Genomic DNA, 17,778 nt, shown 5'->3' with positions numbered 1-17,778 from the left:
TAAGGACCGCGTGAAATGGTTTATTTAAGATGATTATATTTTGGCATCTGCTGAGTTAATTGGACATTTTCAGTTAATATTGATGTACATTTAATTATCCCACTACTAATAGATCACTTCTGATGTTCAGCTATAATGCAAGGCATTATCTAAAATTGTAAGGTCATTAGTCAGGGCCCTGGGGTGGGTGGTAGGGGGAGATTGAACATTAACATTGATCTTTTAACGAAAAAAAAATTAAGATCTATATAAAATGGTGAGGGAAGGATTTAAGGAAACCAACAATGCATACATGGTCCAGGAAACCTGAGAAAAAGGTGAGAAGGAGGACCAGGTGCCCACGATACACAGACCCCGTCAGTTACTAGAAGTGTGGCCAGATATGACATTCAGTGCGTTTCACTGGTGAGTTCTCGCAAAACACTTGCTTAGCTGCAGCAGAGGAAGTGGTTGGAGTTGACAATATTCATGACAGGTCGTAGGAGTTGTGTTAAGTTCTGAGAGCCACCTGCTACCACATCAGAGGAGGATTTTTACCCTTAGCCTGGCCTTTGTTGGCAGCTTCCCTAACCTCAGGCCCACCAGCTCTTCCTAGAGACATGCAAGCCATTAGTTATATATTAAATCCTGCATATCAGGGCTATAGGGACTGGCTTTTGCTCAACCAACTAAAGCCTCTTTCTCTTTGTGGCTTGAAGTCTAAACTTCTTTGTGAAGCACATAAGCCTTTCGTGAATATACATTTAGCTTTATTTTCAATTCCCAATGTCATCTATTTTTTGAACAGTTTGCTCCCTGAACAGTAATAGTGCCTAGTGCCAAGCTGAATGGAGGAAATATGGAGGCTGGATAGGAGTTAATAATGATTGTGTGGCCTACAGTCCTACTTTCAGGGATCAGAACAAAAGTCCCTTGCACCTGGCTGAGGAAATTTGTAACATAAAATACGCAGGAAAAAAACTGTAATTTCACTTGAGAATCGAGGTAAGGCTGTCACTTGATATGACTGCATAAACGTGTTCCAGTGCTGCATAAGTGTGTGTGTGTGTGTGTGTGTGTGTGTGTGTGCGCGCGCACATGGAGGCCAGGATGTTGTTTCTAAATGTGTGTTTATTGCTTGCATTAGCATCAACGTAGTTGTATTGTCCTCACCTTAGACATATTAAGTGGGAATCTTTGTGAAATGGAGCCAAAGAATCTACATTTCTTTAAATATTTTTTTTTCAACGTTTATTTATTTTTGGGACAGAGAGAGACAGAGCATGAACGGGGGAGGGGCAGAGAGAGAGGGAGACACAGAATCGGAAACAGGCCCCAGGCTCTGAGCCATCAGCCCAGAGCCCGACGCGGGGCTCGAACTCACGGACCGCGAGATCATGACCTGGCTGAAGTCAGACGCTTAACCGACTGCGCCACCCAGGCGCCCCAAAGAATCTACATTTCTAATGAGCTTTCCAAATGATTCTGGAAATTATTAAAACTTAAGAGTCTTTGTTTTAATTAATCAATAGTGGTAATAGTGTTTTAATTAATCAATAGTCTTAAAATGAATATATGTGTAGGGGCGCCTGGGTGGCGCAGTCGGTTGGGCGTCCGACTTCAGCCAGGTCACGATCTCGCGGTCCGTGAGTTCGAGCCCCGCGTCGGGCTCTGGGCTGATGGCTCAGAGCCTGGAGCCTGTTTCCGATTCTGTGTCTCCCTCTCTCTCTGCCCCTCCCCTGTTCATGCTCTGTCTCTCTCTGTCCCAAAAATAAATAAACGATGAAAAAAAAAAATTAAAAAAAAAAAATGAATATATGTGTAGTATTTTAGGATGCAAATTCTTAGCAGGCTTAAGGAACTTAAACTTGGTCATTTGAGGTTACTGGTACAAGTACTGGTACTCGTTCAAAATTAAGAAGAAATTGTGCATCTTTGAAGGTTTTCAATATTTTATAAGCCCTTTCCCTGCTACCGAGGTTGATTCTCTAAAGAATAAGATTTCTGCATTCTTAGAAACAGTAATGACAAAGCAGAGGGAAATCACAATTGTGACAAAGATGAAGAGTGAAGGAATAGCTAAAAGAAAAAAAAAAAAAAAAGAAAATATCGTATATTAGATAGACAGAACAAAAATGAAATATCTTCTAATTGACTCGTTTTCCAAGAAAGATGTATAGAGCTAAAAGAATATATAAAATTCCTATAGGGATACAGACAATACCACAGATGTCCTGGGTATGGGGAGAAGGATGTGGGGGGAGGGGGTTGGAGATAAAGTTTATGGTAGGCAGAATTCTAAAACAAAACCTTCACAAGATTCCATCCCCTTGTTTTACAGCTACTGCTAAGATGGAATTTTGCAGATGAAATTGAAGTTCCAACTCAGCTGACTATCAGGTAGGAGATTATTTTAGTGGGTTTGACCCAATCAAGGAAGCATTTCAAGATCAGAAAGTTTTCTCTAGCTGGCAGCAGAAGGAAAGCCACATAGATTCAAACCTATGGGAAAGATATGAAATGAGAGAGAGATTCCATTGCTGGCCACGGAATGAAGGGGCCGCCTATGAGGAGACGTGGGCAGCTTCTAGAAACCAAAACCAATCCCCAGATGGTGGCTAGGAAGGACACAGAGACATAAAACCAACTTGCAGGAGCTAGATTCTGCCAACTTGAATGAGGGAAGAAGCTGATTCTCTCTGAGAGCCTCTTCCAAAGAATCCAGCTCTACCAACAATCTGTCTTCAGCCTTGTGAGACCCTAAGCAGAGGATTCATCTGCATCTGCCTCGACTTCTGACCTACAGATTTGAGAGATAATAAATGCATATTATTTTAAGATGTTCAATTTTTGGTAATTTATTACTCTACAATAGAAAACTAATATAGACTTATACACGCATACAAAATGTAAGTTAGTTTTACAAAAAACCTATTTCCCAAGTATAAGATTATAGTAAAACTAGGTATAATAATCAAGAGGATGTGGTATTGGCAAAATAGTAGATAAAAAGAATAGAGAGTCTAGAAATAGACCCAAATAAATATAGCCAACTGGACTTTGACAAAGGAGCAAAGATACAATGGAACAAAGATAGTCTCTTCAACAAATGGTATGTGGAAAACTGGATATCCACATGCAAAAAAAAAAAAAAAAATCTAGACAAAGAACTTCAATCCTTCACAAAAATTAACTCAAAATGGATGATAGACCTCGTATAAAACATGGAAATATAAATATAAACTCCTGGAAGATAGCATAAGAAAAAAACTTAAATTGCCTTGAGTATGGCAAAGACTTTCTAGATACAGCACCAAAGGCCCAATCTATGAAAGAAATAATTGATAAGCTAGACCTCATTAAAATTGAAAATGTCTGCTCTGCAAGACACAATGTCAAGAAAATGAGAAGACAAGCCACAGAGTAGGAGAAAATATTTGCAAAAGACACATCTTTATTTTTTTTTTAATGTTTACTTACTTATTTAAAGTACTTACTTACTAAAAGTACTTACTTACTTTAAGAGAGAGAGCATGCATGCAAGTGGAGAGGGAAAGAGAGAGGAAAAGAGAGGGAATCCCAAGTAGGCTCTGCACTATTGAACTCATGAACTGTGAGATTATGATCTGGGCTGAAAATTAGGAGTCAGAAGCTTAAGCAACTGAGCCACCCAGCGCCCCAGCAAAAGAGACATCTGACAAGAGACTGTTATTCAAAATATACATATGTCTCTTAAAACTCAATAATAGTAAAACAAAGCAGCACAATTAAAAAATGAGGCAAAGACTTCCACAGATAGCTTATCAAAGAAGATTTACAAGCTTATCAAAGAAGATAACAAATAAGCATATGAAAAGATGCTTCACATCATATGTCATCAGGGAAATGCAAATTAAAACAACCATGAGATACCACTACATACCTATTAAAATGGTCAAAAATCCGAACAATGACAACATCAAATGCTTGCAAGAATGTAGAGCAGTAGAAACTCTCACATATTGCTGTTGGGAATGCTAAATGCTACAATCGGTTTGGACAATAATATGGTGATCTCTTATAGAACTAAACATTCATACCATATGATCCAGCGAACATGCTCTTTGGTAGTGACTCAAATATCAAAACTATGGTTTTGGGGTTAAGTGAAAATTTATGGTCACACAAAATCTGAACATGGTGTTAATAACCACTCTATTAAAAATTGCTAAAACTTTGAAAGAGCCAAGAAGTCCTTCAGTAAATAAATACATGTACATCATTGTACAATGCACATCCAGACATTGGAATATAATTCAGTGCTAAAAGGAAATGAGCTAGCAAGCCATGAAAAGACAGAGGAAACATAAATACATATTATTAATTCAAAAATCAAATCTGAAAAGGCTATACACTATATGATTCAACTTTGACATTCTGGAAAAGGCAAAACTATGGAGACAGTAAAACATCAGTGGCTGTCAGGGGTTGGTGAAAAGGAGGGATGAATAGGCAGAATACAGAGAATTTTTAAGGTAGTGAAACTATTCTGTATGATACTACAGTGGTTAACATATGTCATTATATACTTGTCCAAAGCCATAGAATGTACAATCCCAGAAGTGATCCTAATATAAATGATTAGCTTTGGGTGATAATGATGTATCAGTGTAGGCCCATGTATTGTAACAAATGTGCCACTCTGGTAGGGGATGTTGATGGGAGGGGGTTGTTATGCATGGGTAGGGGTGCAGGGTATATGGGATTTTTCTGTATTTTCCACTCAATTTCTCTGTGAACCTAGAACTTCTCTAAAGATAAGAATATATATATATATATGTATATATATGTATGTATATATATATATATATATACATATATATATATCTATATATCTATATCAAAGAAGTATCTCTAGAAATGAGAGATTGTACTGAAGGAACAATCTGTAATTTCATATTTTCACATCACAGCCTCAGAAATAGAATGATGATACTTTGGGAGCGCCTAGGTGGCTCAGTTGGTTGAGCCACCGACTTCTGCTCAGGTCATAATCTCGCAGTTTGTGAGTTAAATCCCCGCATGGGGCTCTATGCTGACAGCTCAGAGCCTGGAGCCTGCTTCAGATTCTGTGTCTCCCTCTCTCTCTACCCCTCCCCTGCTCACGCTCTGTGTGTCTCTCTCTCTCAATAATAAGTAAATGTTAAAAAAAATAATAAAACTCTTAAAAAAAAGAATGATGATACTTTGAATAATACATGTTCCAAGAACAGAGAAAAATTAAATCTCCCCCAAATTAACTTGACTGTCTTAATAGGTCATACATATGAAAAGAAAAAAAAAAATTGTTCAGTTAAACTTAATTTTTAAAAAAAAAATTAATGTTTATTTATTTTTGAAACAGAGAGAGAGAGAGAAAGAGAGAGAGAGAGCTTGAGAGGCGGAAGGGCCAGACAGAGAGGGAGACACAGAATCTGAAACAGGCTCCAGGCTCCAAGCTGTCAGCATAGAGGCCGATGCGGGGCTCGAACTCACCAACTGTGAGATCATGACCTGAGCCCAAGTTGGACGCTTAACCAACTGAGCCACCCAGGCACCCCATGACCAGTTAAGCTTAAAATAATAACTATGGAGAAAAACAAACAAGAACTGAGAACAAGAGAAGATGCATATGCAAAATGATAACAGGTGCAGTAGTTATTTTTTAATAACTAGTAAACTAGCATCTTATATTTATACATTCTTTGAAAACATAATAGCTGGCTAGCAGTGTATACATATTATTTTTCCTGTATCTCAGACGTGGTGCTAAGTACTGTACAGTCATTTAATTTTACAATTTGTCCTCACAAAAATGCAGTGTCAGCAGGAAGGACCAGCATAGTCATCATCCATCAAGTGTGTGTGGAAATACACAATCTCAGTCCCGACTCTGGACCTTCAGAATCTGCTCTTGAACCACCTCCTCAAGTGATGTGTATGCATATTAAAGCTTGAGAAGATTGGCTTACATCTCACAGGCCTTCCCTAAGATCACAAAGATATATGGAATCTTATGATTGAAGAGAAAATTGCCTCAAAAGATTAAAAAAAAGAAAAACCCACCCCATCTTGGTGACTTGTCTTGCACAGTCTCCTGGTAGTCACAATTATCAATTCAAATATATAAAAGTGATTGAAATAGTATCTGAGACCCCTCTCAGATATATAGGTAATGGATTCAAAATGGTACAATGTAGACACCTGTATGATATTTTCATTTAATTTTTTCTTCAGGATAGACTAAAGGAATGCAAAAATTAGGTTCCTGTACTCACAAAAATCAGATGCCTTCTTTAGTATTTGGATGGAAACCACGTGTTTTGGATTTTTCATTCTTTTAGGTCCTACCCTAATAAATGCTTGCAAGTAATTATTATTTTTAAAGACAAAAATGAAAATAATCGAACCTGCATTCTACTTTAAATCATGGATGTGATCACTGAACTGTGTGCCTGTGTTGTTAACGGGAACAGTTAAAGATAGATAAGAAACGTAATTTTAAAATTAATTGTTTGAGACATAGGTGTTTTGTGCATCTCGAGTTAAAGTATATTTAGATTTCCGATAGTTACAAAGGGTTTTGTTATGTGAAAATTATCAAAATAGTATTGAATCTATATGCAGATTATATGCTTTAAAAGACCATCTGCTCTTTTACATTGTGTTATCTTAACATTTACACATAGCTCTGAAAATAACCATTTAAGATTGAAATCTTAAAACACCCATAAAAATTAATTGATTTTTTTTTTACTACCTTCCTGAGTTCATTGCATTACTGGTATGGATATATATTATACTGTATTATCCTTTTTCCATCTCATTAGTCTTTTTTGGCACTGAAAGAATAGAACATTTTAAGAATAGGAAGGCTGTAGGACTTAAAACTCTGTGATAGTTTACTTTATAAAAAAAATGACTGTTTTAAAAATAAGTTAATTTTTTCTGAGTCTATGTTTGTATGATAACTACAAAGCTCCAAATGTTATCTAAATCATACAAACAATTCACATTCATTTTTTGATAGATTTATAAACCTATTGATGTTAGTTACATAGTTTTCCAAATTTAATTGACATTTTGGTGATTTTTAAGATAAATTTCACTGTATTGCCAAGTAAACTTATTCAAATATGTATTTAATTTATTACTATCATATTTTAATATTCTATAATTTTGAGTTATTTAAACATATGAAAAGTTAAAAGCTTACAATTGAAAGTTTTTTTTAATTTTCTTTTTTTTTTTTTACATTTTATTTATTTTTGATAGAAACAGAGGACAAGTGGGGGAGGGGGAGGGAGAGGGGGAGACGCAGAATCTGAAGCCGGCTCCAGGCTCTGAGCTGTCAGCACAGAGCCCTACCCCGGTGCTCGAACTCACCAACCGCGAGATCATGACCTGAGCGGAAGTCAGTCGTTTAACCAACTGAGCCACTATTCAAAGTTTTAATGTAGCAAATGGAAATCCTCTTATTTTGCATGATTCCTGCTTCATTGCTTTGACTCCACTCATTTTTCAGGCACATCTATAAGAGGCCTGCAGAGACCACAATGACCTATACATTTATAAATGAATTAAATGTCCATTTCATAGATGCTGGAAAGCTTAATGCTGTACCCAGTCTTTTTGCCATTTCTGGTTTTTTTACAGTCACATGAGCACATCTACCTATAAGTTTAAAGATTCCATTGTCCATCTGCTGTTTGGTTCAGCATCAAACAGGCTGTCACATATCAATCACATCTGTAATAGATTTTACCTAAGCTTTGTGAAGCCAGCAGGCTGCTTATTATACAAAACATAAAGTTGAGTATGGGATATATTGTTTCTAAAATTGTTTAAGTGCCATTAGACACACTCTGCCTGCTAGAATTTTTATCCCTCCTCACCCCCCCCCCCCGCCCACAACAGATTTTCTCAACATAGCACCATTGAAATTTGGGCCCAATAATTTTCTTGTTGTAGGGGTCTTAATTGTACATCACATGTTTAGTAGCATCCGTGCCCACCACCCTCTACATGCCAGTTGTAACACCCACCAGGTTAGAACAACCAAAAATGTCTGCTGACGTTGTCAATTGGTCCCTGAGCAAGCCCTGCTTCCCTCGTTGAGAAGCATTGGACTAGGAAAAAAAAAAAAAAAAAAAAAAAAAAACTTTAAAGGAGAGTGTGAAATTTTCAAATATACATTATTTTTTTCCATTTCTTCTACTTGCTCATTTCTCTTTTTTCCCCCAAGAAGGAAATACATTTATTAAAGGGTATTACATAGACCATAGAACCTCTAGCTTAGCTACAGTATCCAACCCGGAGCCTACATAAAAAGGAGTACCTGTATCACAAGGCCCCACTGCTCAGCAGAGCCCTTACCACTGTGCTATCATAGGACACAGACACTGAAACTCCCAACTTACAGTATGTAGAATACATCCTGAGTGATGGCTCCTGCCTATTGCCTCTGAAGGTCAGAGGTCTCTTTGCCAATCTCCCCACCCTCATCAGAACAGAATCTTCACCACGCTTTCTTCACAGTCCTCAGAGCTGAGATCTCAACAAGATGTGCTTGTTTGGTAAATGAAGTATCTTCTCTCTCGTTTCTGAGCACTTGGGTCAACCATAGTTTCTGTCAAGGAGTGTAAATTCATATTTTCATAAATAGATGAACTAAATGACTTATTTGAATCCATATGTGTATATACATGTATGTGTATTAGTGTGCATGTATGTTTATAAATATTCAGTCTAAAAGTTTCTGAAGACTTTATAAAATAGATAGTATCCCCAATGTATATCATTTTTAAAACATTTTTTTAATGTTGATTTTATTTTTATTTTTGAGAGAGAGAGACAGGACATGAGCAGCAGAGGGGCAGAGACAGAGGGAGACACAGAATGTGAAGCAGGCTCCAGGTTCTGAGCTGTCAGCACAGAGACCGACACTGGGCTCGAACTCACAAACTGCGAGATCATGACCTGAGCCGAAGTTGGACACTTAACCAACTGAGCCACTCGGGCGCCCCAAATATCATTTTTTAATAAATATAATACATCTTGAATATCCAAAGGTATATAAAATGTAGCCAGCATAATTTTGCTTTAAAGTATTTCAATCATATATTTAAAGGTACCCAATTATAATACTATTTATTCCGCACATCACAGATTTGCATTAATGGTACATATTTTTGTATAGCACATTTAAGTGATTGATGAATACATATAACATATTTCTTTAGAATAAAAAATGTCATTTCGAGTATGGAAACATGATCTCTAATCATTAAGAATAACTCCATTAAATATTTAACTACATAGTAAACTTAAAATATATCTATCAATATATGAATATTATATATATATATATATATATGTATATATTTATCAGTATAGAGACCTTTACCATAAGGTATAAACCACTGCAAATTTATCTTAAAAGCTCCTCATTCAAGATTTACCATCTTTTCACCCAGACTAGCACTCTCAATATAAAATTTATCATGCATGATATTTGCTAAAGTAATATGTTATATACACAAAATGTTGTATTTAACTGAAAACAAAAAGCTGCAATTTTTTAATGGTTGGTCTGAGGAGAGCTTTTAGGGAGAGAGGATTTATTAAGCCTACCTCTTGATATATGAACTCACAGTGCTCTGGTAATAGGGAAAGGATAAGTCATTTTCATTAGAAAAAAAATAGGATAGGGCTGCCTGGGTGGCTCATTCAGTCAAGCATCTGACATCGGCTCAGGTCACGATCTTGAGGTTTGTGAGTTTGAGCTCCATGTCTGGCTCTGTGCTAACAGCTCAGAGCCTGGAGCCTGCTTTACACTCTGTGTCTCCCTCTCTGTCTCCTCCTCCCCAGCTCATACTCTATGCCTTTCTCAAAAATAAACATTATTTTTTTTTTTAAAAAAAGGATAAAGAAAAAATTAGGATAATGCAGTTAAGTTGCTCACTTGTGCAACATTGAAATAATTTTTTAGGAAATTCTACAGGGAGTTTTTGTCACACTGGTAACTGAGAAAAATGTTCTTGAAAGAACAATACATTATTTGCAAGCAAGTAAAAATTAAATCGTTATTGCTATTAAGTTCAAATTACAATATAAGACTTTAAAAATGCATATTATTGCTTTAAATACACAGATTAAGAAAATATTAAATGCAAAGAGGTAATAAACTGAAGTTGATTAAAATGGGTGATTGATCTTTGTAATATAAAATAATTTAGGAAATAAACCCACATCTTTGACAATTTTAATTATTTTATAAAGAAGATCAATAATAAGTTAAAACATACATCTTGTTCATAATATACACCAATTATATGTATATGTGTATATATATATATATTGAATACCTATGTAATATATATTTGTACAATGTAATATGACTTAATTTATATATGTACAAATCTATTTCCAAATTTCCCTAAAGCCCTCAAATAATGGTGAGCACCCCCACCCTCAAAAACTTGCAATGCTATTTTGCCATGTTGATCTGTTCATTTGTCAATTGATCAGTTACAATGTAAGCTTTCTATTTCATCTTACTAGTGCACATTTTTCTCCTAGTATCAGAAGCCAGTATTTGGAGAGTAATTAAAAACTAAATTATGTGTATTTTTAAAACTTTTATTCCATTGTATCTTTCTGAACTATAAATTACTACTTGGAAAGAAAATAAGCTATACTTCCATGGAGGTGGTGAAATAAGGGTAGTTGTTTTTTTTTCATTAATAGGTTTATTGGTTAGATCAGTACTCTACAGAAAATTTAAGAAGGTAGTATAGAGAATTCCCACATATGCCCTGCTATAGACATACACAATTTCCCCTGTTTTTGTCATCTTATTTTAGTATAAGGTAACGGTACGTTTGCTATAGTAAATAAACAAACAAGCAAACAAATAAATAAATATTGGTACATTATTATTCGCTAAAGTTCATAGTTTACTCAGATCTCCTTAGATTTTAGCTCATGTATTTTGTTGTTGTTCCATTATCCCATCCAGGATGCCACCTATCATTAGTTGTTGTCTTGTCTCCTTAGGTTCCCCTGGCTATGAAAGTGTCTCAGAATTCCACTGACTGACTTTACCAGTTTAGAGGAGTATTAAGAATATCATAGGATGGTTTTCTAAGGAGTATGAGTATATGGATATTTATTTTATAATTTGGGTTAAAATCCAATAATGCCACATTTATTTTGTTGCATAAATCGTTCCCACTTTGGCCATTAGGTGCTCTTTCAGTGGGATCCTGTGTCTCTTTGACATACCCCATTAGAAAGCATGATTGTGGTTGGAGGCGGGGTGTGGGGTATGTGGATGTGGGTGTGTTTTGAACACTTCCTTACTTTCTGGCACGACAACATGTTCAAGGCTCATCCTGTGTATTTCCTACCCCAGTCCTAACATTAGTGTTTCTCCACAGAGCCTTCATTCCTTTTATTAGCTAATGGTATTAAAAATCAAGATCTGGGCATTAGGCATGTTCATTGCTACTGGAGTGTCATTTTGAAAATATAGTCAGTTATATTTATATAGTTATAGTTATAGTTAGTATAGACTAAACTTTGTATATATACAGATATCTGTAAATACTAGCTCTTTATATAGCCATCTACAATTACATCAAGTGAAAAATGAGTTCTTACTGATGTCCCAACTCTAATCCATTACCATATAGATGATTCATCCTCTCCCCAAACCCCGAATTGCCACCTACTTATCTTTTACTCCTTTAGTTTTGCTCTTCCCGAATGGCATATACTTGCCATTGTACAGTATGTAGTCTTTAAGACTGTTTTCTTTCACTTAGTAATGTGCTACAAATTTTCACCTAAACCGGCACATGACTATGAAATCATCTGACAAGACTATTTAGCTCTGTAAGAAACTACCAAACTCTCTTCCAAAGTCACTGTACTGTTTACATTCCACCAGCAATGAATGCGATTTCCTGCTGTTCCACATTCTTGTCAGCATTTGGTGTTGCTTGTTTTTTGGATTTTAGCCACTCTAAGTATGTAGTGATGTAATCATTGTGGTTTGCATTTGCAATTCCCTGATGACATAGGATACTGAGCTTCTTTTCCTATGCTTAGTTGCTATTTGTACATCTTCTCTGAGGTTTCTGTCCAGATCTCTTGCCCAGTTTTAACTGGATTTTTTTGATTCCTTATTGTTGAGTTTTAAGTGTCCATTATATATTGTGGATAACTGTCTTTTATCTGATACTTGTTTTCTCCTATTAGTCTCTTATGTCTTAATACTTTTCACAGTGTCTTTTGCAGAGCAGAAGTTTTTGTTTTAATGAAGTCCAACTTATCATTTATTCCACTCATGGATAATGCTTTTAATGTTGTTATCTGGAAAGTTATTGCCACATCTAAAGTCAGATTTTCACTTATCATCTCCTAAGAGTTTTGTAGTTTTGCATTTTACATTTTAGATCTGTGATTCATTTTGAGGTACTTTTTATGAAATATGTAAAGTCTGTATATAGATTATTATTATTTTTTTGCATGTAGATATCCAACTGCTCCAGTGTCATAGGCTGAAAAGACTTCCCCATTGATTTGCCTTTGCTCTTTTATCAAAGATCAGTTGACTATATTTGTGTGGGTCTATTTCTGTGCTTTCTATTTTATTTCATTGATCTGTCTATTCTTTCTCAATACCACATTGTGCTGGTTACGGTAGCTTTGAAGCCTGGTAATGTCAATCCTCTGACTTTTTTCTTCTTTTTCAGCATTGTGTTAAATATTGTTGGGTCTTTTTATATAAATCTTAGAATCAGTTTGTTGATATCTACAAAATAACTTGCTAGGATTTTGTATAGGATTGTGTAGACTCTATAGATCAAGTTTGGAAGAACTAACACCTTAACAATACTGAATTTTTTATTCATGATCATACAATATCCCTCTATTTAGTGAGACCTTTGACTTCTGTCATCAAAGTCTTGTAGTTTTCCTCATATAGTCCTTGTACATACTTAGGAAGTTTTTCACTTACGTCATCTAATTTTTGTGCATAATGTTGTATTTTAAATTTCAAATTAAATTTGTTTATTGCTAGTACAAAGGAAAGCAATTGGCTTTTCAAATTAACCTTGTATGCTGCTACCTTGCTATAGTCAGTAGTACCAGGAATTTTTATATTGATTCTTACAGATTTCAACACAGACTATCATATCATCCATTAATAGGGAGAGTTTTATTTCCTCCTTCACAGCATGTGTGTCTTTTCTTTTCTTAACTTTTTCCATCAGCTAGGACTTCCAGTATGGTGTTGAATAAAAGTGATGACAGGGACCGTCGATTTGTTTCCCAATCTTAGGGGAAGGCATCTAGTTTCTCACCATTAAGTATGATATAGGGTTTTTGAAAAAAATTTTTTTTTTCAACGTTTATTTATTTTTGGGACAGAGAGAGAGACAGAGCATGAACAGGGGAGGGGCAGAGAGAGAGGGAGACACAGAATCGGAAACAGGCTCCAGGCTCTGAGCCATCAGCCCAGAGCCTGACGCGGGGCTCGAACTCCCGGACCGCGAGATCGTGACCTGGCTGAAGTCGGATGCTTAACCGACTGCGCCACCCAGGCGCCCCGATATAGGGTTTTTGTACATGTTATTTATCAAAAATTTTCGATAAAAATTTTTAAAAAAACTGTATTTTAACCACCATTTTATTTCCATGCAGGCCAAGGGACAATTTAGAAAAAGTTTTATTGGAAGCGTGTAACCGAGGAAATGTAAAAGGGCTGTCTACGCCTTTGTTTTCAGGTTAGCCTGTCAGCCATCTGGATGGAAACACAATCACCATGCCTTCCACAAGTGTAGTAAAATGCTTCACAATTGGTTGCTGAGTTGTAGGTTGTCATAAAATCTGCTTAGCATTTCCAAAGCTGCAGAGTCTTAGAGAATGAGAGCCTTTTCTTTCTGCCTTGGGATTTGTTGGAGTCACTGACCTGCCGGCCCCACTGAAAGCAAACCACAGTGCAGCAGCCTCTGCCACCATTTCCTCCTCTGGTCTCCACAAATTTGATGAGTTTTCCTCCTCTTCATCATGGTGCTGGACCCCATCATAGAAGCCATCGTTTCCGTGAAAATCTCTAGCCTTTCCGAGAAGACTGTGGATGGGAACGTGCTTTTTGGTCCATCTTGCTTTGGGGCCATCCTTTATGGAATAGGTGAGACAAGTCCTCTGGAATGCTTCCCCACCACCATCCTGACTCTTTGGGTTGCTTGAAACAATTTGGGCACTTCATCAGGACCCAGATTTCAAAAAAGCTCCACTGGCTGAAGAGGACACACAAGGACAGGTCTTGGCACTCTATGTTTCTTGTTCATGAATGAAAAGGACAGTCCTGCTTTGAGAAACACCATGGAAGACTTGGTGAATCTGAATGCCATTTCCTCACATTTGATGTGTGGAAGTTCCTCTCATTTTTAGTTTGCTGAGAGGTTTTTTTGTTGTCTTTGTTCTTTTTCCATTTTTTTCCATCATCATGAAAGGGGATGTTAGATTTTGTCTTTTTTTTTTTCTGATTTTATTCATTTGAGGGTGTGATTTTTTGTTTTTTAGCCTGATGATCTGATTGATTATACTAATTTTTCTGAACATTGAAACAGTTTTACATACTTGGAATAAACCCACTTAGTGATGATGTATACTTTTATCTTTTCTTAAATATCTTATTCAAGTTTACTTTCAAAAAAAACCAAATTACCTAGTAATATTTTGTTTAAGACACTGAGTCCAGTAACTGTGGCTTGAAGCACACATACAATGAATTATCTGTTATCTATCTATCTATCTATCTATCCAGCATCTAACATATCTACCTCTGTCTCTTTTTATTCCAGCACAAGAAATCATCAACAGGCTCTTATTATTATCTCTCAAAACCTGTTTTCTGTCCTTAATTGTTGCAAAAACAATGGAATTGATGGAAGCACTGACTGTGGGGAATCAGTCTTGTTTTCATTTATATTTTGACAAATTATTAACCTCTTAAACTCACAGATTAGCCACCTGAACAAAAGAGATGATAGTAATTTATTCATTGTACTATTGGGTCAGTTTTATCAATATTGTTTTAAAATTCTCTTTGTTCCCAAAGTTTTCAGGAAACTAACCTATTATAGAATGTCATTTCTACTGAAAATATTTTCTGTTTTTCTAGATTAGCAAATATATTCATGGCACAGGGTGCACCTTTGGATAGAATATATTTACTCTATGTAATCACAAAGGAGTATTTAGATCAATGCAAAAATATTTAAATCACCAGAATGCTCTGAAAAGAATACTTACTCGTATTATGCAAATATTTAATTATGTTTTATTCTTGGACATATTAAATCGATGAACTCTTAAAACTAAACAAGAATATTTTCTGACCTTGAGAACTTCTGCTTTAAAAACTTAAACAGAGAAAAACCACCCAAGACAGACTTGGAAAATGTCAGCATATACGTATCGTAAGGTTTTATTTTGTTTTGTTTTTGTCACCAAAATGGCTTTAATGGTGAAATGGCCATCTGAATTTTTTTTTCAATATATGAAATTTATTGTCAAATTGGTTTCCATACAACACCCAGTGCTCATCCTAAAAGGTGCCCTCCTCAATACCCATCCCCCCCACCCCACCCCCCATCAACCCTCAGTTTGTTCTCAGTTTTTAAGAGTCTCTTATGCTTTGGCTCTCTCCCACTCTAACCTCTTTTTTTTTTTTTTCCTTCCCCTCCCCCATGGGTTTCTGTTAAGTTTCTCAGGATCCACATAAGAGTGAAACCATATGGTATCTGTCTTTCTCTGTATGCCTTATTTCACTTAGCATCACACTCTCCAGTTCCATCCACGTTGCTACAAAGGGCCATATTTCATTCTTTCTCATTGAATGGCCATCTGAATTTTTGAAGGTAGGTACTTTTTTGTGCAAACTTTTTCATCTGGGAGTCCTTATGCATAACATTATCTTCTTAGTAATTTATATTATATTTTTACCCTTCAAGTTTTGCTTAGTATGTTCTGCTAAATGTTGACCATCAAGTGACCAATAGTCATGTTATCTTCTTCTGTATTTAACAGGCAGTAATATTTCTCAAGTTCAGCATAATGTTGTGTGTGTAACATAATATTTTTGTGATAGTTTTCTAATATATTAATCATAATATTAAGGAAGGTAATTTTTATTTATAGTTTGCTAAAAACTTGTGCAAGAATTTTTCATGATTTGTATACTTATTGAGCATCTCTTTAAGAAGAATTTCCATAAATAACAGCTGATTAACATGACTCATAACATTTATTGGAATGATTGAATTTGAATATATCTCAGGCAAATAAGAATAGTCTTTTTTAAGATTTTTAAAAATGTTTATTTATTTTTGAGATACAGAGAGACACAGAGTATGAGCAGAGGAGGGGAAGAGGGAGGGAAACACAGAATCTGAAGCAGGATCTAGGCTCTGAGCTGTCAGCAAAGAGCCCAGTGCAAGGTTCAAACTTACCAACCAAACTGGGAGATCATGACTTGAGCTGAAGTTGGAGGCTTAACCGACCGAGCCACCCAGGTGCCCTAAAATAGTCTCTTTCTAACAGAAGGAGATCCAGGAAGAATTTTCAAATATAGCATGTGCTCCCATTAGTAATTCTAAAACTTATATTAACTCATTTAATAAATTTTAGTGTTACTTTGCTAGTTTTTTACAATATGTCATTTTTAAATAAAAAATCTCACATGAATTACTTTATAAAAACATTAAAACTATAATCAAAACACAACCTACAGTACTAGAGAAAATATTTATAAATCATAAATATCTGATAAGGATTTAGTATCCAGAATACATAAAGAGCAATTCAATGCCAAAAAGAGAAGCCAGTTAAAAACAGGCAAAGGATTTGAATAGATAGTTGTCCAAAGTATATATACAACTGACCAATAAGTACCTGAAAAGATGCTCAACATGATTAGTCAATATGGGAATTCAAATTAGTGAGATTCCACTTCATATCTACTAGGATGTCTGCAATATTAACAACTAAGTAAGATGGAAAACAAAAGTATTGACAAGGATGTGAAGAAATAAGAACACTTGTGCATTGTTGGTGGTAACATAAGATTGTGTAGCCGTTGTGGAAAACAGTCTGATGGTACCTCAAAACGTAAAGCATGACATTACCATATGATGAGCCATTTGACTTTCAGGTATATACACACACACACAGAAAAATTAATAGGGATTTAAATAGGTACTTATAAAAAAAGGTAGAAACATGTGTACATCAACTGATGAATACATAAACAAATGTACACACACACACACACACTCACACTCACACTGGAATATTATTCAGCTGTAAAAGAAATGAAGTTCTTTTCTGATACACCCTACAATATGGATGGACCTGAAAACACTATGTTAAATTAAATAAACTATACAGAAAAGGACAAATATGGTATGTTTTCACTTATACGAGATATCTAGAATAAACAAATTCATAGAAGCAGGATAGATTAAGGGACTAGAGGAGGCAGGAATGATGAGTTATTGCTTAATACATACTGAATTTCTACTTAGTGTGATAAAAATGTTCGGAAACAAATAGCAGTGATGGTTGCACAACATTGTGAATGCAATAACCAATTCTAAAATTCTGTTCTTATTATTTAAGGTAGATTCTGAAATAATAATGGATACTGGTTGAATGGTTGAAAGTCAGTCTTTGACACCAGTCTTAACATGGCAATCGTTCTAA

General features: G+C 35.6%; 1 pseudogene; it reads right to left on the bottom strand.

Moving 5' to 3' along the window:
* Positions 1-13,800: 13,800 nt before the first annotated feature.
* On the bottom strand, positions 13,801-14,423 carry LOC123583049 (annotated as a pseudogene).
* Between the last annotated feature and the right edge of the window lie 3,355 nt (positions 14,424-17,778).

The sequence above is a fragment of the Leopardus geoffroyi genome, chromosome B1, assembly GCF_018350155.1.
Source record: "Leopardus geoffroyi isolate Oge1 chromosome B1, O.geoffroyi_Oge1_pat1.0, whole genome shotgun sequence".
NCBI lineage: Eukaryota > Metazoa > Chordata > Mammalia > Carnivora > Felidae > Leopardus > Leopardus geoffroyi.
This window is presented reverse-complemented; position numbering and strand designations above follow the sequence as displayed.